At 33.8% G+C, this 24,509-nt stretch overlaps 2 pseudogenes; both read right to left on the bottom strand.

Moving 5' to 3' along the window:
* Positions 1 to 445: 445 nt before the first annotated feature.
* Positions 446 to 1,682, bottom strand: LOC144234749 (PRELI domain-containing protein 2 pseudogene; annotated as a pseudogene).
* A 9,946-nt stretch (positions 1,683 to 11,628) lies between these two features.
* Positions 11,629 to 19,166, bottom strand: LOC144234750 (small ribosomal subunit protein uS14 pseudogene; annotated as a pseudogene).
* Between the last annotated feature and the right edge of the window lie 5,343 nt (positions 19,167 to 24,509).

Raw genomic sequence — 24,509 nt, forward strand, 5'->3', positions numbered from 1 at the left:
TATGCATCAGGTATCAGGTTTAAGTCCTTTAACCATTCTAGAATCATTTCATGAATCCTATAAGCAATGACGCTGATGACATATGGGCACAAGCACCACTCGCCAGGCCTCCAGTCTGTCCTTGGCTTCCCTGACACCATCACCAACCAATCAGCAGGACATCTTGAAGAAGGGCAGATGTCACCTTCTATGCATTTTTCCCTTAATTTGTAATCATAAAGAGACGTGCCATATAAATCCAGCTACAGTTTCCTGTCCGTGAGTGCCCCAGTCTGCGGCAGGCTTCCAGGGGGGTATAGCATTTCATGTCCTGGCTGGAACTTCTCTTCTTTAAGCTGCCAGCACTATCCTTAAATTTGTATTTTGAAAACTGCATCAGTGATGGATTGTGGCCAAGAAGTGATTATTGAGCAAAAGTAGCACAATACAGCTCCCTGAAGATTGGTTATTCAGCTAAAGGGGCACCACGTTTTTCCTTTAGCAGCATCTCCATCATTCTAATTCCCTTCTGGGCTCCATGTTTTAAGAATGTTCTGGCAAAACTTTCCAAACTGCAGTTGAGAAAGCCAACTCCTGTGATTGAAATCCTGAACTCTGTTCAATTTGGATTTTCCATAATTTCCCAGAAAACAGAATATTCCATCATAGACACATATTGTGTCCACGTGGGGCAGTGATTCCATGTAGCCATGCTTCTTTCCTGAAGATTGAGCAACGTTTCCTCTTTCAAATGGATACTAGGTATGTTTAAAATGCTTACTTTTCCTAAAAGTTTTGGTATCACATTCTGACAGACTGCAATCCTCTTTCTGTAAATTATCCCTGTTGACACGTATCTTTTATCCTCCAAGGTTTTTATGGAGATGGGTTTCCCCCTCCCATTGGCTTAGAATACTTTATTCGTGCTCTATCTTCTTCTTCTTCTTCTTTTTTTTTTTAGTTTTTTTTTAAAGTGTTTTTTAATGTTTATTTGTGTGTGGGGTAGATAGGGAGGGAATGCAAATGCAAGTGCAGGAGTGCCAGAGAGAGACAGAGACCCACAATCCCAAGCAGGCTCCAGGCTCTGAACTGTCAACACAGAGCCCGATGCAGGGCTCGAACCCATGAATCACGAGATCATGACCGGAGTTGAAGTGGATTGCTTAACTAACTGAGTCACCCAGGCACACCTCTTTCTTCTCTTTATTACTCCAAGATGATAAAGATTTCTGAAGAGTACCTCTCTCAGACAGCTGTAAGTTCTCTGTCTTCTTGTTTGATCTCACAGCTTGTGCTTTTTTCTGTTTGCACCATTCTGCTTCATGTTGTACCTAATCTTCTTTCAGAGGAAGCTGATGACCTCCGCTCAAAGCCTGGGACATGTCCACCCTGACCCCCATCCCTTAGTGCTGGGCACCAGGCTCTGCCCCCCAGCCACAGGAGACCACACCCACTCTGCCAAAGGAGCCTGAGATTTTTTCTCCCAACACTCTACATTATGAATATTTTTAGGGATGATAATTCCCTTTATTGTTAGACTTCTGTGCTATCAGATATCATGAAGGACATTTTAAATCTTATTTTTGCAAAGAATAAACCTCAAAAATGCTGTTGTTGATAGTATTTCTGACTTTACAAAGAAAAGCAGCATATTTTGGGTAGAACTTTAAAGTTTTTGGCATCCCAGCTTCATCCACACGCATTTTGACTTTTATTTCCCTGGCCCAATAATTATTTTGACTATTTATGAATCACATTTTCTTGCTTCACAATTTTTGATTCATGTTCCAAATAGTTGTAGTAATCATATAATAATAATAATAATAATGTAGGGGTTGTATTTGGGTTGCTTTATACCCATTAGTTTTTGGGTGGGAAGAAGAGGAAATGTGTGATATCAGACAATGAAGATTGTTTCCTGTGACTGTATTCTTACCTGTTTACATTTAAAGTTGATTCCTGTGTTTAGAGATTAAAAAAAAAAACTTAATGGAAAGATGTTGGTGAAAGCTTGTAGCTTATGGAACTAATATGGCAGAGGTATCTTGGTATAAACTTTTATTTTCAGGGCTACAAGTGATAACATTTTGCAGAGTGTCAAAGATAAGGTCATTCTTCCTACCTCTCCATAAAAATTATCAATGTTTGGATTTCAATAATACTTAAAAATTTTTGTAGCATCAGTAAAAGTAGACTGTATGTGAATGCTAGTATGTCAATAACAGACAGTGGCACCAAAGAGGCTTCCCAAATAAGTTTTTGAACAGTAGATACAAATTAAGAAGAGTCAAAATTAGAAAGACAAAAGAAAGTAGACATTAAAGTGAATAGAAGTGACAGTGTTTTGTATTTTGTGTTTTTGGGCATACATGAGACACTTCATTTTGAACTCTCATAAGAATGAGGACAAAGGTGCACCCGGATGGCTCAGTCAGTTGAGCATCTGACTCTTGGTTTTGGCTCAGATCTTGATCTTGTGATTTTGTGAGTTCGAGCTCCTCACCGAGCTCAGTGCTGGCAGCGCAGAACCAGCTTGGGATTCTCATTCTCTCCCTTTCTCTCTGCTCTCCCCTGCTCACAATGTCTCTTTCTCTCTCAAAAATAAATAAATAAACTTAAAAAAAAAAAAAGAATGGGAAGAACACATTAAGGAATGTCTAATTCCCATAATAAACTTCCTGAGGCCACCATAATTTAGGCACAAGAAGGACAGGTCATGTGGCCTTGCTTTGTGGTCAAAAGCTTGGGGCATTAGTTAAAATGTTAATAATAGTAATTACAACAATAATGAAAGAAATTATTGAGATACTATTCTCAGGATTCAACATAAATTTTCTGTTTTCCAACTTAACATTAATCATATGATACATGTGATATAGCTATTACTATCACTGTTTTACAGATGAAAAATTTGAAATTCAAGATGTTAAATAATTTTTCCAAGGTCACATAGCAAATAAATAGTAGTCAAGATTAAAATCAATTGCTCTTACTCTAAATGTGCTTTCAGTCAGCACTGCTATAAAATTTGGATTCATTTGGTGCATTTTAACACATGAAAAGTACTTGTTTTGTACCTCAGTAAATACAGACTAAAACAACTGGCAAACTGAAAAGATGGAATATGAAACTGGAATAAAGTAGAATATTACAAGTAGAATACTTATAAAAGTAAAAATTTAATTTAAAAAATATTTTCACTTGAAGTTTATACTTTGTTGTCCAGAACTGTATCACATGCCTACTTATATATGAAATGAAGTTAGGGCATGCACTTTATTCCATGTGCCCACATTGGCAGCTAGATTCTCCACTAAATTCAGTGTAAATGAAAAGTAGACAGGGGAGAAATAGATAGATGATAGAGATACTGGTAGATTCAGGAACTATTTAGTATGAATACTTAATTAAAATGTATACTTAAAATAAATCTCAATAGAAGTAAAGCAAAGATGTCATGTTATTTTTCTCATGTTAAATTGCACATTTGCNAAAAAAATAAAAATAAAAAAATAAATTGCACATTTGCTATTTTTGTTGTTATTGTTGATCTTTACTTCTTAGGTTAAATTGCTGCTTGCTTGTTTAGATTATTCACAATTGACTAAGTTTAAGCACTAGTATTCCATACATTGTGGAGGAGAAGACAAGTTGTGTCAATAAGGGAATTTGACAGTGTATATCAAAAGCATAAATTATTCTGCATGGAATACAATCTCCATAGGAACAGGAAACCTGGCAGTAAGTGCCAGTGATCTGAGATGAATGCCAGCCACAATACACACATGCACTAAATATTGTTGGAATGAATGAGTTAAATACCTCTAATTCTAGTAATTCTGATTCTAGGAAAACATTTTAATGAATAAAGCAGCTTTCCATAAAATATATGTAAAAGAGTGTTAAATTTGACCTTCTCTCCAAAACTAAAAATGGAAACTATATATATCAAAATACTAGGCTGCTTGATTCAATTACATATTGTTGATACAATGGGATAGTAGAGATTTATTTTAAAAATGTAATAACTATGGATACAGTAAAACCTTGTTTTGGGAGCATAGATCATTCCAGAAACATGGTTGTAATTCAAAGCAATTGTATATCATAACAGATTTCAAGAACCGTTGGCTCATTAGTTCATCATTCAAGAACCATTGTGATCATGTGACATTGGTGTCAGGTACTACTTACATTGGGAGACATCGCTCATTTATCAAGTTAAAATTTATTAGAGAGATTTGCTGGTCTTGCGGAACACTCGCAGAACAAGTTACTCCCAATTTTATTGTACAGGGAGAAAAACTTACTGTATAGGGAGATGTTCATGCTAAATGAAATAGCAGTTGCCAAATATACATAATATGAGATAGAGTGGTAACAGTACACCATTTTACTGATAATATAAAGCAAATGTCTAATTGGTGTTAAATAGTATTCTCAGGTTAATTTCATCCTTACAACTGATTGACTAATTTGTTCTTAGACACCTTCATGCTTATGAGATCGGTACTACTAATAAATTGTTAATTATTTTAAGTCTCACATCAGCCCTATGAGATCTGTACTATTTAATTCTTCTGGAAACTGAAATCACAGAAAGCTTAATGACCTTGTTCTAGAACACACATTAAAGACTGGCAAAGAGAGGGTTTGAAATCAGGGAATCAAGCTCCTTAGCCATTCATCTTAAACCTTGTATTCGATGCCTGAAGCCACATGCATTATAATTTATTTGGGTTTTACCTTGTGTGTTGGATTATAGTAATATTTGTTTATTTTCTTACAGTGAACATACGTTACTTTTATAACCAGAAAGCTTAAATAAATAGGAAGTGAAATTTTTTAAAAAAAGGAATTAGGCAATATAAAGACATTTGGAGTAGAACATGAATAGTTTGCACAACAGATTACAAATGTCAAGGAATCAGTACAGTTAGTAACATTATTAGAGCCTGAGGCTGACAGCGGTGTAGTATCAGGGGGCATCCTGTCAAAAAGCTGTGGAGAAACATGAGAGCGACCATTACTACTTTTGTGAACTCTGATTCTATGGGTAATGTTTCAAGCTGTGATTTCCCTGACACTGTGTTTTCTCCTTTCTGTGGTCTAATAAGTACCAACTGACAGAATCAAAAGTTAATAGATTGTTTGATTTTAATTTAATTTAAAAAATAAAATGCATAATTCATTCATGGGTAAAAATATTAAAAATACCCTGACTTTAAAAAATAAGGAAGAAGATGAGAAACATATTTATTATGTCCACTGAAATTTTATTTAAAAGCTATGTCACCCAAATGCAAATCCATTCTCTTGCATGNTTAGATGTTCTTTATATTTTATATTTCTCTCATTTGTCATTACATTATGCTGAAATTTATTTTATAAAGATGCTCCCTCTATATAAAAAAAACAAATTTTCTATAAAAATATGGCATATTCAAAAGTTAGAGATCTAAAAAAGCATTTATCAGTTTCTGTTAAACACAAATTCATTTTCAACACCAATATTTTTCAATGAGTCATTTTGCAACTCAACTCAGTGTCTTGTTAATATTACATTCTTATTTTGAAATCAAATCCCTAAAAGATTATAGTGTATTTGACAATAAAATGTCTATGATTAACAAAAGAATCGTGGTTCTGAAATTGGAATTTTATTTGTATTTTTTTTCCAGTGGACATAGAATTACTATATTTGAAGTTCTTTCCAAATGCAGTGTACAGAATTGTCTTTACATTTCAAAATAATTTAAATGACACGATAAAGGAAAATCCTTTTAATATGTAACTTAAATAATGTCTCAGAGTTCATATTAGATATAACATAAAGGCAAGACATGTCGGCAATTGAGAGGGACATTTTCAGGTTTCAGTAAATTATATATATTATATAATTATAATTATATACCTATATATAATGTATCTATTTTTCCATCTACGTAGATTTAAAGATCTCCAAAGATCTTTAGACCCTGAAAATGTTACAGTTACTCTATTCCTCCAGTGCAACGAAAAGGAAGAAAAGTCATTCTCAGCTATGAAGTGGTTGAAAACAGCACTTTGTCTGAATCTCAGTGGGGGAATGTGAAACTCTCTAATGTCTAAGTGTGCAACATCAGAGCAGCATCAGATCTGGACAACAGTAACTGAGAACACAAAAGGAGAGTGTCTTTTCACTCTAAAATTTCTCAATATCAACATTTGGAGGATTTAAAATTAAAGGAAGAATTCATATTTTGTTGTGAAGACAGAGAATAACCTAGAACCAACATCACAGAGAAATAAATAGGTCTTTGCAACAACAACAACAAAATCAGAGCTCTCTCCTATAGCCATGTAGGGCGAAAATTTCATATGATCTCATGTTAGAGGATTTGCATTGTGATCATGATTTTTTTAATTTAAGTTTTTCTGTAAATAGTCATACGGTAAAATAAATACCATTAATTAATACCACACAATTCTTTTGCCCATTCATTGCTTAAAATGTATTTAATTGTTTAGAGGGTGTTATAATAGCTTTATATTTTAACAGAAAAGATCTGGACTATCATGTCTATTCTTGCATTCAATCTCTTGCAATCAGTTTTTCTGCTTAAAGAATATATAGAAAAGTAGCCTCATGCAAAAATGATGTTGAAAAAAATAGAAGTATTTTAATAGTCTTTTTCAGATAGTTGTAGGTATTTTTGGTACTATATTCCATTTTGACCGGTGGTAGTTTCTTAAAGATTAGTCATAATGTAGAATCTGAATCCATATCAATGAATCTTTTATACTTTAGTATTGTAAAATTAATTAGCATACCCTTGAATGGATATTTTACTCACATATGATTTTGTAACATATTGTCCAATGAATTGTACAGATCTTCCTAATATTGATATGTTTTATTTTTCATACTAAAAATATAAATTATAACTGTTAATATCACCATCTTCTCATCAGAGAACCTTGAAATGTTGGAAAAGTACAATTTTTTGCACTTCTAATATTTGCTTGAAACTGATGTTTTTTAAACTATGTATAGTGATGAAGAAAAATCACTATTGGTATAGTTTGGTGTGTATACCTTGATAAGGAACCAGAAGTATTACTTACTATTTTTTGTGCATCAATAGTGCAAACATCAATTACAATTATCTCAGGATAAAAAAAAAAAGACCATTCAAAAGGATTATTCAGCACTTTGCATATTCCAGTAATATTGATATTTTTTGCCAACCATTTCCATAAATTAACTTTTATGATGGTTAGTTTGCACTTATTTTTGAGTGATGAAACAAAAACTTAAGTATAGTCACATCTATACACTATTATTCCATTTGTAAGCCAAAAGTACATCTTGAAGAAGATGGTACCTCAGTCTTTCTGTTTTCAGCTAAAAACTTTGTTTCATTGAAGTTTTAAGATTTACTCTATTATTTAAAAGTAAATTGACACGACTTATTTTTACTAGATTTTCACCCAGCAGGCATTTACTAATGTCAATTACACAAGGCCTTTTCAATTTCTCAGCCATCTTGTACACTTATTCAACCAATGAAATACAAAGATTTACCCTGTGAGAGACTCCATGACTTTTTCAAATGACTTTCAGGTCTAGAAGAGATCATCACATTTACTTTTAAAAGATTCAAGAAAATTTTTCTTTAAACTCAGAGTGATTGGTTTCAAAATGATGCCACATCTTAACCGATACATAATACTATTTAAAATGTCTGCTGTATAAGAAACAATGAGTCAAATGATTAACATAAAGCTGAGCGATAGATGGTCTTCGTCATATTTTCCTTTCTTAGTTACAGCTGACCCAGTTTATTTGGACTAGTTTCCTTGTTCATGAGTCAGAATACTCACTGAAATGTCAAACTCATCTTTTACAGCAGCTATAATCATAGATGGTAAAGCTGTGGCTTGAGAAAACATGTTGACTCTCCCTTTTTAGGCCAACATTCCAGCATTAACCAAAGAAAAATATATTGTCAATAAATTTTATTTTATTTTAGAGACAAAATATTTTTATTCCAAAATATCAGTTTCAAATAAAATTTAAGCATTTGGGAAGGGTTTTAAGTAGCATTTAAAAAAAGATAAATGGAAAATAAGAATCTAAAATCTGTTTAGTTGTATTACCACATATTTACATTTACAGTGATTATTCTAATATCTGGAGGAGTTTCTAGCATCTTGCTATCTGCATTCTTTGTTTTGCCCTTTTTCTGATTTTATTGTATTCTTTCTATATTGTCTTCTTTTTGAAAAATTGAGATTGTTTGTTGTTACTTTGTCCTCCTTCTGATTCATTTATTGCTCTTATATGCTGCAAAGATTTCTTTAGGTATTTGAAAAGACTCACTGGACTTTCTAGCATATACTCACAAAAGGCTTTTATTTAAAAGCAAAGCATTGGTTTTGACAAAAGGAATCGAGTGCAGGCAACAATTGAGGACTAAGACCAAGAATTATAGAAGCTCTCAGGAAACTACAGTCCCTTGGCTATGTGATACAGTTAGTTAGTCCCGCAGCAAACCATTAGTAATGAAACAGATCATCAGGGAATATTTGAACCTGGAACTCCAAAACGTAGATCCCAAGGCCCTTATCTTAGCAAATAGTTAAAAACTGGACACCCAGACATCCTCAGGGATGAAGGTAAAACTTTACCTGTCCATTTGTAAACCAACTCTGTATTTGCATCTGCCTTATTCTAATTCTTTAATAGTAACCTACTTTATCCTTCTTATCTAATTTAGTAGCATGTAAACTTAATATTATTATTCTCCCCTTGAAAAAAATTTTTTTTCTTTTTTATTACAGCCTTTTCCCCATGGGTTTGACACAATCATTGCTCTTTTATTTGGTCATAGTAATTACAATTTCACTTAAACTCACTTTAAGTGATTTAAATATTTCTATAGTATGTTTTTCACAGTATGTTGTGGTTAGCCATTTTCAAAAAATCATTCATTATTCTTTTCTTAATAATAATAAAAAAACTTCTTCAGAAAATGCTGAAAATAAAACCTATGTAAGATGAGTCCACACTACCAGTTTCACTCATTACTTTTTTACAATAAAAATTTGAAAATATTTCTAGAGATATATGGTGGGTAAGAACTTTTCTACTCTATTATATGATATATTTATTATTTTATTAAAGTGTGGATATAAAAAGCCATAAGTGCCCTCTGACATTTCTTCTATAAGCATGTGTTGTTAGGTTCTGATTTGTAAAGAAAAACATTAATTTTATGCTTGATGTCAATAAGTATCATTAAACTGGCATTCAACATTGAAATTATTTCTATTTTTCCTATTTGTGAATTTACTTAAACATGTACATTCAAGTTTGAAACTTTTGAAACTCCAATTAATTATCATTCCCACCTTATTGACTTTCATTTTGTTATTCCAGGTTAATGTATAGCAGTTTGATACAAAATACTTTGTTTCATCAGTTATCTGCAAATAGCATCAAACTTGATTATATTTATTTACTTAGTCAATTAGCTACTACTTATGTCTTCCTACTGGTTATTTATTTGTCAGGTGATGGTATAAGTAAAATCACTCAGAAATCCACATGTGAAATCTTCTTTATCATATGGAGATGGTAAATAATTGAAAATATGATTTTCCAAGACCTGCATTAGGTTTAGCAAATCATCAAGTGGCCAAAATGTGTGTTATTTATGAAGTGTCAAAGCATCATGTTCATCTTATTTTTCTCTACAGTATAGGTAGATATCAATAAACTATGGAGCTTATCACCTGAAAATATTTCAGTTGATAGTTTGACATGAGCAGTAGATATTTTGATATGAAATCCTTTCCTTTTCTCCTTTCTCAGGCAATTTTTAAGAAATAAATAGTGAAACTGTCAGGACATATTTTGGATTATTTGAATAGGCTTGAACATGAGATAGTTTTCTAAAATGTTGTGCTCAGCTAAGTTAAATGTCTATCATTAATTTGAATAGAAACTTTAAATTTCAAATTATATCCTAACTCAGATCATGCAATGAGCAGTTGACTAAAACTCAAGGGAACAAAAACACAAGTTGGGTTGTAACTTAGTTAAAAGACTCAAGTGACTCTACAATTTGGAAACCGGAGAGGACCTCTGATACAAGTTTATGAAATGTATGGATGACGGTAGGGTAATAATCTAGTCTTAGTTCCTTTTAAAAATCATTGGACTCATTAATCAGAGGACCTTTGAGCATTTCTGGCTACAGGAATCGACTGACTAAGTATAAGATATTTAACAAATATTCATTATTTAACAATGATCCAGATAAAATTTCATAATTAAAACTGAAGTGTGTAAGGTATCCAGGTGGCTCATTTGGTGAGGTGTCTGACTTTGGCTCAGATCATAATCTCACAGTTTGTGAGTTTGAGCCCTGCTTCAGGCTGTGTGCTGACAGCTGTGAGCCTGGAGCTCACTTTGCATTCTGTAGTTCCCTCTCTCTCTGCCCTCCCCTGCTCAGACTTGCTCTCTCTCCCTCAAAAATAAACACGTAAAAATTAAAACTAAAGTGTGAAAAGTTACAATTTTTTTCTGAAAAACACAAAATATTATATCATGCTCTAATCTTCTGACCTCAGTAACATAATTTAATCATTTGAGATAATGTCAATGAATTGAATAATTTTTCAATCATATGCTTCAATTATATGTTTTAACCTAATAAATACAGGGCTCCATCTGTCTTCTATATATTATTTCCCACATGACTTCTAAAATTCAGGTGACATAGTGTCTTATGTAGCATCCAGATTTTGGTGTGGAATAGGTAGTAAGAACTAACTTGGTCTATTCATCTGCAAGCATTTTCAGAAACACACTTTATCTCATCTTGTTATTCATCATAAACTTATTCCTATGTTGCATTTGATGAGAAGAATTTAAACCAATGAACATCGTAGCCACCTAGAAAATTTAGAATATTTCAAGTACTTAGTATTTTTCAGGTTTGCTTGCTCTTTGTCATATAGTACTTTACAAATATTTAGATAAAGGTAGGAAATGATACAAACTGAAATTCTCTCCAAAATTCTTTCTTGGGTTGGTACCAAGACAGTTGGAGAGGGTTTCTCAAGACTTATACTTAAGCCTTATGCTGAGGTGCTTATTCTTACCACCATTTTTCCATTAAAGCTAGTTTACTATTCTCATATAGTGGAATTCTCTATGGATTTCATTGAGCATACCCCCATTAGAAAGGTACACACTATGGTTAATCTTTAACAAGACTGTGGGGGAAAGGAAATGCAATTCCTCTCTGTTCTTGTTCCTATTTATTTTTTATGGTGAACATATTAAGTTTGGTGTCTTTCAAAACTTTGTCTTTGGTTCTTCAAAATATCCGAGTCTTGAAAATGAAGTCATTCATTCAGAGGTTATTGTCCCTTCCTTAAGTGTAAAAATCAAATTTGAAACACTAAGCTAATTATTCTGTCGTCTCTAAATTCATTTTTATCCTCCCTTTACTGCATGTTTTTGAACTCAGTGAATGTTCCTGAACTAATTACAGCGCGACAGAGGGGGAAATAGATGTTTGGTGTATAGGTCCAAACTTTATTTATGTATTTAATACTTGAGGTATTTTAATTTTATGTACAATGATTTAGCAATTAATGTAGGTATCTTGGATATCTACATTTGAGGTAGGTATCTTGGCTGGCCCATTCAAGGAAGTTAATCTCATCCAACTTAATGAAGTCTATATCCTTTGTGTGCTGATAGAAGCACTGACGGCACATATCGTGGCACTTTTTTTCTGGATCAGACCATGACAGTTTGAGCAGACAGGACAACCATGAGAACCCTGGCCAGATATCCTCAGATGGCTACAGTAGAGGCGCTGGTGACCTATCTTGCTTTATCAGAAGCAAAGATGCTAAAGGTGGTCCAAATTTTATTACAGCATATTTCTATTTGCACAAATGTTCTTAATTTTTTCAACTTAGCTTAACACCCATGCAGAGAGTTTTGTATATTTTGCGTGTACATACAATAGTCCAAAAGAGTAAGTGAACACAGCCACTATGTCAAAAGCTGCTTGTATACCCAAAGTTAAAGACTATTATTATTTCTTTTTTTCTTAAATATTTTATTGTCAAGTTGGTTTCCATATAACACCCAGTGCTCATCCCAACAAGTGCCCTCCTCCATGTACCTCACCCCCCTTCCCCTCTCTCCCATCCCCATTAGCCCTCAGTTTGTTCTCAGTATTCAAGAGTCTCTCATGGTTTGCCTCTCTCCCTCTCCCCAACTATTTTTCCCATTCTTCTCCCTCATGGTCCCCCATTAAGTTCCTCCTAATCCACCATATGCAAACATATGGTATTTGTCCTTCTCTGACTGTCTTATTTCGCTCAGCATAACATCCTCTAGTTCCATCCATGTTGCTACACATGGCCAGATTTCATCTTTCTCATTGCCATGTAGTATTCCATCGTATAAATAAACCACATCTTCTTGATCTATTCATCCGTTGATGGACACTTAGGCTCTTTCCATGTTTTAGCTATTGTTAAAAGTGCTGCTATGAACATTGGGGTACACATGCCCCTATGCATCAACACTCCTGTATCCCTTGGGTAAATTCCTACAAGTGCCACTCCTGGATCATAGGGGAGTTCTATTGTTAATTTTTTGAGGAAACTCCATACTGTTTTCCAGAGGGGCTGCTGCACCATTTTACATTCCCACCAACAGTGTAGGAGGGTGCCCATTTCTCCATTCCTTGCCAGCATCTAGAGTCTCCTGATTTGTTCATTTTAGCCACTCTGACAGGCGTGAGGTGGTATCTCAGTGTGGTTTTGATTTGTATTTCCCTGATGAGGAGGGATGCTGGGCATCATTTCATGTGTCTGTTGTCCATCTTGATGTCCTCTTTGGAGAACTATCTGTTCATGTCTTCTGCCCATTTCTTAACTGGATTATTTGCTTTTCAGGTGTGGAGTTTGGCGATTTCCTTATAGATTTTGGATACTAGCCCTTTATCTGATAGATCATTTGCAACTATCTTTTCCCATTCCATCAGAAAATCAGAAAAAAAAAAAAAGAAATTGCTGCGGTTAGGACAAGGATGTTTTTTCCTGCTTTCTCTTCTAGGGTTCTGATGGTTTCCTGTCTCACATTCAAGTCTTTTATCCATTTTGAGCTTATTTTTGCATATGGTGTGAGAAAATAATCCAGTTTCATTCTTCTGCATGTTGTTGTCCAGTTATCCCAACACCATCTATTAAAGAGGCTGTCTTTTTTTTCCATTGGATACGGTTTCCCCTCTTTGTCAAAGATGAGTTGGCCATACATTTGTGAGTCCAATTCTGAGTTCTCTATTCTATTCCACTGGTCTATGTGTCTGTTTTTGTGCCAATACCATACTGTCTTGAAGATGACAACTTTGTAGTAGAGGCTAAAGTCTGGGATGATGATGTCTCCCATTTTGGTTTTCTTCTTCAATATTACTTTGGCTATTCAGGGTCTTTTGTGGTTCCATACAAATTTTAGGATAGTTTGTTCTAGTTTTGAGAAGAATGCTAGTGCAATTTTGATTGGGATTGCATTGAATGTGTAGATTTCTTTGGGTAGTAATGACATTTTAACAATATTTATTCTTCCAACCCAGAAGCATAGAACGTTTTTCCATTTCTTTCTGTCTTCTTCAATTTCCTTCATATGTTTTCTATAATTTTTACCATACCGATCTCCTATATCTTTGGTTAGGTTTATTCCTAAGTATTTTATGGTTTTCTGTGCAATTGTGAATGGGATAAGTTTCTTGGTTTCTCTTTCTGTTGCTTCATTATTAGTGTATAAAAATGCAACCAATTTCTGTACATTGATTTTGTACCCTGAAACTTTGCTGAATTCATAGATCAGTTCTAGTAGGCTTCTGTCGGTAGAGTATCATGTCATCTGCAAAAAGTTAAAGTTGAGTTCTTTACCAATTCTAATGTCTTTTATTTCCTTTTGTGGTCTGATTGCTGATGCTAGGACTTCCAGCACTATGTTAAACAACAGTGAATTTTGATAGTGAGTGTGTGTCTGTCCATTTCTTCTAAGTTGTCCAATTTGTTGGCATATNGAAGCATAGAACGTTTTTCCATTTCTTTCTGTCTTCTTCAATTTCCTTCATATGTTTTCTATAATTTTTACCATACCGATCTCCTATATCTTTGGTTAGGTTTATTCCTAAGTATTTTATGGTTTTCTGTGCAATTGTGAATGGGATAAGTTTCTTGGTTTCTCTTTCTGTTGCTTCATTATTAGTGTATAAAAATGCAACCAATTTCTGTACATTGATTTTGTACCCTGAAACTTTGCTGAATTCATAGATCAGTTCTAGTAGGCTTCTGTCGGTAGAGTATCATGTCATCTGCAAAAAGTTAAAGTTGAGTTCTTTACCAATTCTAATGTCTTTTATTTCCTTTTGTGGTCTGATTGCTGATGCTAGGACTTCCAGCACTATGTTAAACAACAGTGAATTTTGATAGTGAGTGTGTGTCTGTCCATTTCTTCTAAGTTGTCCAATTTGTTGGCATATAATTTTTCATAGTATTCCCTGATAATTGCTTGTATTTCTGAGGGGTTGATTGTAATAAGTCCATTTTCATTTATGATTTTGTCTAGTTGAGTGCTTTCTCTTTTTTTTTTTTGAGACACCTGGCTGAGGTTTGTCAACTTTGTTTATTTTTTAAAAAACACAACTCTTGGTTTCATTGATCTGTTCAACTGTTTTTGTTTTTTGTTTTTTTGTTTTTGTTTTGGCTTTGATATTGTTTATTTCAGCCTTGATTTTTATTATTTTTCTTCTCCTACTGGGTTTGGGGTGCTCTTGTTTCTCTCCCTCTACTTCCTTTAGGTGCACTGTTAGATTTTGTACTTGTGCTCTTTCTAATTTCTTGAAATTGGCCTGGAGTGCAATGTACTTTCCTCTTAGGACTGCCTTTGCCACATTCCATAGAGTCTGGATTGTTGTATATTCATTTTCATTTGTTTCCATATATTTTTTTAATTTCTTCTCTAATTGCATGATTTGCCCATCCGTTCTTTAGTAGGGTGTTCTTTAGCCTCCATGTTTTTGGAGGTTTTCCAGACTTCTTGCTGTGATTGATTTCAAGTTTCATAACAGTGTGATCTGGAAGTACGTATGGTATGATCTCAATTCTTTATATTAATTGAGGGCTGCTTTATGTCCCAGTACGTGATCTATCTTGGAGAATGTGCCATGCGCACTTGAGAAGAAAGTGAATTCCATGGCCTCAGGATGTAGAGTTCTAAATATATCTGTCAAATCCATGTGGTCCAATGTGTCATTCAAGTCCATTGTTTCTTTAGTGATTTTTCTGTCTAGTTGACCTATCCATTGCTGTGAGTGGAGTATTAAAGTCCCCTGCTATTAGCACATTCTTATCCATAAGATTGTTTCTGTTTGTGATTGTTTTATATAATTAGGTGCTTCCATATTCGATGCATAGGCATTTATAATTGTTAGCTCTTCCTGATGGATAAACCCTGTAATTATTATATAATGCCCTTCTTCATCCCTTGTTACTGTCTTTACTTTAAAGTCCAGTTTGTCTGATATAAGCGTAGCTACTCCAGCTTTTTTTTGACTTCCAGTAGCATGATAGATATTTCTCCATCCCCTTACTTTCAATCTGAAGGTGTCCTCCAGTCTAAAATAAGTTTCTTGTAGACAGCAAATAGATGGATTTTGTTTTTTTATCCATTCTGCTACCCTTTGTCTTTTGATTGGAGCATTCAACCCATTTACATTCAGTGTTATTATTGAAAAATATGGGTTTAGAGTCATTGTGTCCTTTGTAGGACTCATGCTTGTGGTGGTGTCTCTGGTACCTTGCATTCCTTGCAATATTTCTCTCATAGAGTCCCTCTCAGGATTTCTTGTAGGGCTGGTTTAGTGGTGACAATTTTTTTCAATTTTTATTTGGAAAAACTTTTATCTCTCCTTTTACTCTGAATGACAAGCTTGCTAGATAGAGAATTCTTGGCTGCATGTTTTTTTCGTTCATCACATTGAAGATTTCCTGCCATTCCTTTCTAGCCTGCCAAGCTTCAGTAGATAGGTCTGTTACCACTCTGATAGGTTTCCCTTTGTATGTTAGGGCCCTTTTATCCCTAGCTGCTTTCAGTTTTCTCTCTTTGTCCTTATATTTTGCCAGTTTCACTATGATATGTTGTGCAGAAGATCGATTCAAGTTACATTTGAGGGGAGTTCTCTGTGCCTCTAGGATTTCAATGTTTCCTTCCCCAGATTGGGGAAGTTCTCTGCTATAATTTGTTCAAGGACTCTTTCAGCACCTTTCCCTCCCTCTTCCTCTTCTGAAATTCCTATGATACAGATATTGTTCCAATTGATTGTAGTACTGTGCTCTTGAATTCTCTTTCATGTTCCTGGATCAATTTATCTCTCTTTTTCTCAGCTTCCTCTTTTTCTATAATTGTGTCTTCTAAATCACTTATTCTCCTTTCTGCCTCTTCAATCCGTGCATTGGACACCTCCATTTTATTATGCATCTCATTTAGTAATTCATCACAACTATTTTTAAGCTCCTTAGTCTTTGTAGAAATAGTTTCTCTGATGTCTTCCATGCTTTTTCCAGTCCAGGGATTAATTTTACAACTATTGTTCTAAATTCTTGTTCAGTTATGTTGCTTATATCTATTTTGAGCAGTTCTCTAGCTGTCATTTCTTCCTGGAATTTCTTTGGAGGAGAGTTCTCTGTTTCATCATTTTGGTTAGCTTTCTATCTCTTGTTAGTTTTAAAATCTTGTTATGCACTCTGCACCTGTGAGTGCTGCTGTAATAAAGAGGGCTCTTTGACTGTCCACGGCCTTTTCATTCAGGAAGTGTTCTTTGAATGGTGTCTCTTGGTTTCTCTTGTTGAGATTAAATGTTTTTTATTTCCTTACTCATAGTAGTATTTGAGATTCTCCGTCATGTGTACTTTGTCTTGTTTCTTGAGGTAGCCCTGTAGAAGACAACAGACAGACAAACACACAGTGAACAAAGGCACACAAACTCACAGACAAACCCAACAAACACAGAAACCGAAAGGGAAAAAGAAAAAGAAAACAAGGAAGGGACATAAAAGAAACCAAAAAGAAAGAGAGAGAGAGAGAGAGAGAGAGAGAGAGAAAGGAGGGAAGACAAATAATAAAAATTAAAATAAATAAAAAATAAAAAGAGAAGAAAAGAAGAAAAGAAAAAAGAAAAAAAACCCCAAAAGACAAAAGACAATATAAAAGCATAAAACCAGAATTCCCAACTACAACTAAATAGCCTGATGTATGCAGAAAGCACTATTATTATTTCAAACAGATCAATCCAGAGTGGTTTTGCTTATGTTTGAAATTAATGCAAATCAATTTTACTATACATAGTCTTTCAGGTTTTGCTTCCTTTGATCAGCATTACTCTTATGAGAGTCCTGAATGCTGCTGGCTGTAGCTTTACTTATGTCATTTTAATTTCTGTATGTTATTCCATTGGGTAAATATAGTCCAATTAATTGGAACTTATGGATTGATATTTCAATTTTCTTGTTTTGAGCTTTTACAAATAATATGCTACCAATATTGTTGTATGTATGTTTTGGTACATATGTGACTACAATTTGGTTTAGAAATTGTTTTCAGCATCGCTAGATGTTTCCAAAAAACTTTCCAAAAGGGGTATACAAATTAAAATGTGTGACCAATACATCCTTGCCAACATTTGGTATAGTCAGATGTTTGGTTTGGTTTTATTTTGTTTTATTTTTTTTATTTTTATTTTTTTTTACAAATAGTTTATTGTCAAATTAGNCATCTTGCCCTCTCTCCGGTTTTATTTTGTTTTAAAACCATTCTTAGTAGGAAACTTCTCCAAACTGATACAAGACAGCTAACAGTATATTTAATGGTACAGACTGGTGCTTTTCCACCTAAAATCAGGGAAGTGGTAAAGATATCTATCTACTATTTCTCTTCAGTGTTTTCTTAGTGTTTTAAGCAGCATAGTAAGTCAAAGTGATGAAATAAAGAAATGAAAACAAAACAAAACAAAAAAAATAAAGCTACCAGAACTAATAAGTATGGTTAGCAAATTCGTAGGACACAAGGTTAATCTTTAAATATACCTAGGTATCCACCTTCATTTTTAAATGGAATTTTTATGGAACTTATAATTCTAAATCAATACATTTTTATGGTACTCTGAACAGTGGGGAGGATCCAAATAACCAACCAAGACAGGAAGGTATGCTTTATCATTATGCTATTTAGAAATGTCAGTGCATAATACAAACCTGAGTCATTTACTTAGTTTTATTATGTTTTTAAATTAATTACAGGGGCATCTGGATGGCTCAGTCGTTTAAGTGGCCAACTAACAGTTAGTGAGTTTGAGCCCAGCTTCAGGATCTGTGCTGACAGCTCAGAGCCTGGAGCCTGCTTCAGACTGTGTATCCCTCTCTCTCTCTGCCCTTCCCCTGCTCTCTCACTCTTTCTAAAAAAGATATAAATATTAAAAAATTAAGTTGATTACAAACAGTGAACCCTCTTATCCTGAACTTGGGACGAAATATCTCCTTCAGTTGCACTTTGTTTTCTATTATAAATCTTTCAGTGTTTACTTTAAAAAAACAAAATATTAGGCAAAGACTATGGTATATGAGACAAAAAAGATTAACTGGTCCATGGTGAACTTGGAAAAGGACTTGCAATTAAAGAGTCATAATTTGTCGATGGATCCTGTTTTTTCTTAAACTTTCCTTCATAATATAGTTCTACCTCTTCATGGGACACTGAAGTGAAAGTGTTTTTCCTGTCATATAAATATAAAGACAGTGAGCCTGTTTTTCTTTACTTTCAGTGAGCCTGAAAGTAAAACTATGCTGCTTTATGATAGTCGTTGAGCTGTCAGGTGTCAAGGAGGCCAACTGGGGCAATGAGCCAAACTAAAAGTAATAATCAAGCTATTACACAAATAGAGGTTTTCCTTGGCTTATGATGAGGTTACACTTTACCCATCATAATGTAAAAATATCGTGAGTCAAAAATGCATTTAATACATCTAACCTACCAAATATCACAACTTAGCCCAGCCTACCTTAAATGTGCTTAGAACACTTACACTGGCCACTGTTGTGCACATTCCTCTAACATAAAGCATATTTTATAATACACTATTGAATATCTCATGTAATATATTGGACATAGTATTGAAAGAGAAAAACAAAATGGTTGTATGTGTATCATGTATTTACCCTTGTGATCATGTGGCTGACTGGGAGCTGCTGCCCAGCCTCACAAGAGAGCATCATACATACAACATATCACTAGTCCAGGAAAAGGGCAAAATTCAGATTTATAATTATGATTTCTACTGAGTGCATATAGCTTTTGCACTAGTATTAAGTTGAAAAATCATATGTTGAACGTAAGTAGGAGACCAGCTGTACTGCAATAGTGCAGGTAAGAAGCAAAGAATAAGAAAATTGGTAGCTCTCTAATTTCCATGTTTTCCCCACAGAATGACACTGGGCCAGGGTCAGTGAGATGACATGCAGTGCAGGAGGAGAAAACTGAGGAGAACTATAAGTTTCCTGTCCAGGATTATTTTCAAGCCTTGATAACTAATTGAATTTGCTCTTCTTGTTTTTGGATTTGCTTGGGACTTGAGACCTCTTTTTCTTCAACTTCTATCTTTTTGGAATGGAAATGTTTATCCTATGACCATCCAAACAATGCACTTTATAAGTGTATAACTTGTTTCCTAACTTCACAAATCCATAGATAACAATGAATTTTCTCTCTGGATGGACCATACCTGGATTCTCATTCATAACTAATTTAGATAAGTTTGATTGATTATATTTAGCTGGGGTTTGGGACTTTGAGTTGACAGTGGAATGGATTAATCCTTTTGAGGATGTCAGGATGGGGTGAATTTATTCTGTGCATAGGAAAGACATTAATTTGGGGAAGGATCAAGGATGCACTTTTATGAGTTGAATGGTCCCCCCAAAAAGATATATTGAATTCCTCACATTAAAATATACTTATGTATAAGCAGAAAGGCTTACATAATAACTCTACAAAATGGTTTTTGTTCTAAACTCAATATACTTGAATCTTAGAGACAATTAATGACAATCAGTTTAGATTTTAATATAAATCAAATTGCTATAGATGCTTATTCATGTCTATTCTGTTTATTATATAGTCTCACTCCATCGATTACAATAATTTAAAATAATTAAATAACATAATTTATTAAGATAGCTATTAAGTTTGAACACAAAACCAAAGATAAATTGGCTGATATCTTAAAATGACTATATCTAGGATCATTTCACTCAGAACTGATTAGGATGTTTCCGGCACAGTCCCATCTGCCAAATTTATAATCCAGGCAAACCTGGAAAATGTAGGCATGAGCAAGGACAAAGGTTTCAATATCTACTTGATAGTCACAAATTAATAGCTTCCTTCAAGTAGATATGGATATATGTTTACTATTGTCTATATATTTTTAGATAGCCATAAGGTTTTCTCTGTCAAATGGAAGAGAAACTGCATTAATAACTAGAAAATAAACAAGATAAAACAAAAGAAATAACAACAATCAGCCTCCTAAACTTTGTATTTTCAACTTGGTGCATTACTAAGCTTTTTTGTCTAGAGCTATTTTACAAGGACTGTAATCAAAGAGCTGTGCATGGTACTGCTCATCATGCAGAAACTCCATCATCTTTATCATCCTCTATCAGTAGTGAAAAATAAAAGAACAAATAAAGCTTGGACAATTATTTGAAGGATTAGCTGCCATGACCCAAGGTATCCTTAACTTCCATGGCTATTAAAAAATCACTGAATAGAAATCATAAGTTATCATTCTCTCAACTCTCACCTGGTGAGGCTGGCAACTATATGTCCAATAATTGACTACCATCTTGTAAAGGTTTATTGCAACATACCAAAGTTTATAACTAACATGTCTAGGCAGATTTACTGAAGGAAAACCTCAAAAACAAAAGGAAGTCTTGTACTTCACTGGAAAAAGACCATATAAGGGCCTACTAACCCAGCAGTTACTTTGAAAGCACAGATTGTTGGATTTACCTTTCCAAATTCACAGTATATCACACTTCCATGACCTGGATGTCCTCAATGCTTACAAATATAAAGCTGAGAGCCTTTGGGGATTATCTACAAGCAGATAGCATCATAAATAACTCAACTTTTCCAAAAGTTTTGGATCAGATAGCCAATTTTCCTACTTCTGACTAAGATTTCCAGACAGACTCTGAATGCAAAAAGCCACTAATTGGTCTCTCCCTCTCATCTCTCTCTTTCTCTTTTTCTTTGAAATATAACTACATTTATAATCCATTTGTTGTAAGTTAAAATTATAAATTTTTAAATATCAGGGATGAAAAAAATTAAATGTTACCTTTTTCCTAATACTTTTTTAAAATAGTTAATCCTTGGTGTTTGACAACACATAATTGAGGGGATAAAAGACTAAACAGAAATATGAAAACTTAGAAGCATGGCATTTATGTCACTTTCCAAGTTGGGAAATTCAAATGTAGGATTCTTTTTTTTTCTGACAAGGATTGAGAAGAGTCAGTGTTGCTAAAGGAAACACTTTGAGTGTATTAATGATTCTTGTGCTCCTTAACTTCATAATTCTGTATTATATCTTGTCCAAAGCCATAGATGGTTTTGTATAGCCACTATCTGATGATAGAAAAGAACAATCACATGAAACTGGTGATCTACTTGAAACTCAAACATATCCTGTGCAATGGGACTTCACTTGTTCTTCAGACTTGGATATAACCTTCAGACTTGTATATAACTTATAACGTGTATATAGGTGAGAGTCTGAACACTGATATCCAGCATAGGATGTTACCAAATGCTGGTAGAGAGGAAGGACTATAAAATCCCATAAAAGAATAAAAATGTTTTACTATGACCCTTGGAAAACATGCCTACAGCTAACTATTCCTCCCCACTAAAAATTTCCTGAACTCAAGTGGATCACCCAATAGCTGATAAACTTCAACCACCATTTTGTTGTTCTAGCATCTTGTTCTGTAACTAATGTCACATAAGTTTCCACAAATACTGAGAATTTCTGTAATGTATACTCTTTTAAATAAACTAAAATTTGGCTGATCTTCTGCCTTCTGTCATATAACATATTTAAGCATCTTGTTTCATTCCCTAACATTCATGTCATAGTTGGTCTCATTTAGCAAAATTTTAATATAAGGTTGAGCTAATGACTTGGTTTGTCTTTTCTCTTTCCACAATATAAAATGAGCATGTTGGTCAGCCACCAGAGAGAGCAAAAAACAAAACAAAACAAAACAAAACAAAAAAACCCCAAAAACAGAAAAATGAACAAGAAACAAGAATGTGATTTATACAGCAAGGTGAATGTTCCATTAACAGTTTTCTAAAGAAGGTGTAAAGAGAAGCAAATTCAAAAGATGCATTCTGTGTCTTCAAATTCAGCAAGAAAAACAAACAAATCAGAGCGCATTGTGTGATTTGAGATTTATTATAGCTAACAGGCCCTGGGATTTGGCTTCCTTCGTGTAGGGTTACAAAAATCATATATTAATTATTTACAGATCAAAACAAGGAAATAATGTAATGGTGGATGAAATTCTTTTTTTTTTTATTTTTAATGTTTTTTTTTTTAAATTTATTTCTAGGAGAGAGAGAGAGAGAGACAGCGTGAGCCGGGAAGGGTCAGAGAGAGAAGGAGTCACAGACTCCGAAACAGGCTCCAGGCTCTGAGCTGGCAGTCAGCACAGAGCCCGACGCGGGGCTCGAACCCACGAACCGCGAGATCATGACCTAAGCGAAAGTCGGACGCTTAACCGACTAAGCCATCCAGGCGCCCCTGGTGGATGAAATTCTTATTGTGGATATGTTTAGGGCTAAATCATAGAAAAAATAGAGTGATGTTAAGTATTATGAATTTTTTTAGAAGCAATTGAAAACACTAAATAAGCTTTTTTAAAGAGATAAAATTTAGTTATAGAGATAATTTTGGGGAAAAGTGAAAGATGGAGAGGAACTATTTTAGAAGAGGATAGTTTGTTTAGTGGAAGGTGATGCATACATGCTCAGGACTGTGTTTCAATGAACTGTCAGTTTCCTATAGTCTCAATTTGAGAGCTAGCAAAGGTCACAAAAAAGTACCCAGAATCACAGCTGAATATGTTTCTTGTCCTTTGCAAAGGGCCTTACCCCTGTTGTTAAGGCACAATGATGAAATCAAAGCAAACTGGTTCTCATATTTCAGACAAATATTTGTTAGGGCAAATCCAGCCCTCATCCTCACACCATACTGAGTTATAGAGGAGTTGTTCAGAACAGGTCAAAGAATCAAGTGTCATTTTTTGTGTCTGTGAAATTTTTCAACATATGTCCAATTGTTAAGTTGGGAAATCTACTCCAATTCCTATCATTTCTTTTGCCACTTCTTTCCCTGAGAAATTGATCCCATTTAGTTGGCTTATTTAAGTTATCAGGACCTTATTCATTTATTCAGATTTAATAGCAACAGTAAATGCCTATTTAGTCAATATCTGTTGCTTAGAGCTGTTCCATTTCCTCATTCCTCTCTTCAAAAAGACCCTACTTGCTAATTTTTTTCTATATGGTTTAAGGTAGTACATAGTTTATCTGGAAAAATAATCTGGTTTATTTATTTGTTTATTTTTAGAAAATATTTGGACCTTAAATCAAAGGAATTCCTCTTAATCATGTACAAACATGTACATGTACAACAATCAGCCTTAAATTTTATTTTAAGATTGGACTTAGTAGCTTTGATATCACAATCAATGATTGGATAATTTATTGATTTCATCATTTATAAAGTGGGAATAACTTGATATGTACATATGTCATATATATGTATATCTAGTTTGGAACAATGTTGTGGTAATGGATACTAAAGTAATATTTAAATGATTTACTATGTCCTTTTGTCATTTTTGTCTTTGCATATACAGTTGGCCTTTGAACAATGTGTTAGGAGCACTGACCCCTGCACTAGTTAAAAATTCATAAATAAGTTTTAACTTCCTCAAAATTTATCTACTAATAGCGTGCTGTTGACCAGAAGCCTTAACAATAACATAGTCAATTAATACATATTGTTTTTCTTACGTGTATTATATATCATATTTTTACAATTATAAGCTAGAGAAAAGAATTTGTATTTAAGAAAATCATAAGAAAAAATGTATTTACAGTACTATATTGTGTTTATTGAAAAAAATCCTCATATAAGTGGACCCATACAGTTCAAATCCAATTTTGAAGGGTCAACTGTACCTATTATTCTCATTGTAATAAGCTTTTTCAACAACATAGAAAAATACCATGTTCTCTAAACAGAAAAATCCATGTGTTCATCTTTAAGTGTGTTCCAATATATCCAATATCTTGAATTATACAAATT

This window comes from Crocuta crocuta, unplaced genomic scaffold, assembly GCF_008692635.1.
Source record: "Crocuta crocuta isolate KB4526 unplaced genomic scaffold, BGI_CrCroc_1.0 scaffold709, whole genome shotgun sequence".
NCBI lineage: Eukaryota > Metazoa > Chordata > Mammalia > Carnivora > Hyaenidae > Crocuta > Crocuta crocuta.